The sequence below is a fragment of the Mandrillus leucophaeus genome, unplaced genomic scaffold, assembly GCF_000951045.1.
Source record: "Mandrillus leucophaeus isolate KB7577 unplaced genomic scaffold, Mleu.le_1.0 Scaffold980, whole genome shotgun sequence".
In the NCBI taxonomy this organism is placed as follows: Eukaryota; Metazoa; Chordata; class Mammalia; order Primates; family Cercopithecidae; genus Mandrillus; species Mandrillus leucophaeus.
The window spans coordinates 240,182-240,875 of NW_012110697.1; positions in this window are offsets into that span (position 1 = coordinate 240,182).

A 694-nucleotide genomic window follows, 5' to 3' on the forward strand; every position below is an offset into this window, starting at 1 on the left:
TGGCTCACCGAAACGCAGCGCCCTCTGCAGGCTTGGGGAGGGACTTGCGACGGAGGAGGCCGGCTCGGAGGCGCGTGCGCGGGGGCTCTGCGCTCGCTGTCTGGAAACGCCTCGTACCTGTTAGCCACCTAGTGTGTACGAGTGCGCACGCGCGACTGTACCGTGCGTGTGAAATAGTGGGGAGGACCATGCCAGTTGGCAACTCAAAATGTAGTGTAGTTAGTGGAAGAGGTTTCTCCAACAGCCAGAAACCCGCACCTTCACTACTCCACTGACCTCACCCTGGCCACACCGACACCCTTCTATATGTCAAATCTAACAGGTGGAGTTGCCTGTCATTTTCTCTAACCTCTGAAGCATTTGACGCTACCCACTTCTTTATACTTGACACCCCCATCCTGGCTTCTCCTCCTGCATCTCTGCCTCTCTCTTCTCATCTGTTCACCTCCACCCCTAAATGTTGGTGATCTCCAAAGGGTCCTTTCCTCACTGCTTTTTCACTTCACACACTGTTCCTGGGAGAATGTTTAAATCTAAGCGTTCAACTGCTTCGAGTTGGAGCTCCTCAGAGCTGTTTTGGCCCACAAATCTGGCATTACACTTTCCCTGGGTGAGTTCATTCACACTCATTGTTTTAATTACTACCTGTAAATTGATGACACCCAAATTTATATCTCCAACCCAGATGTCTTGC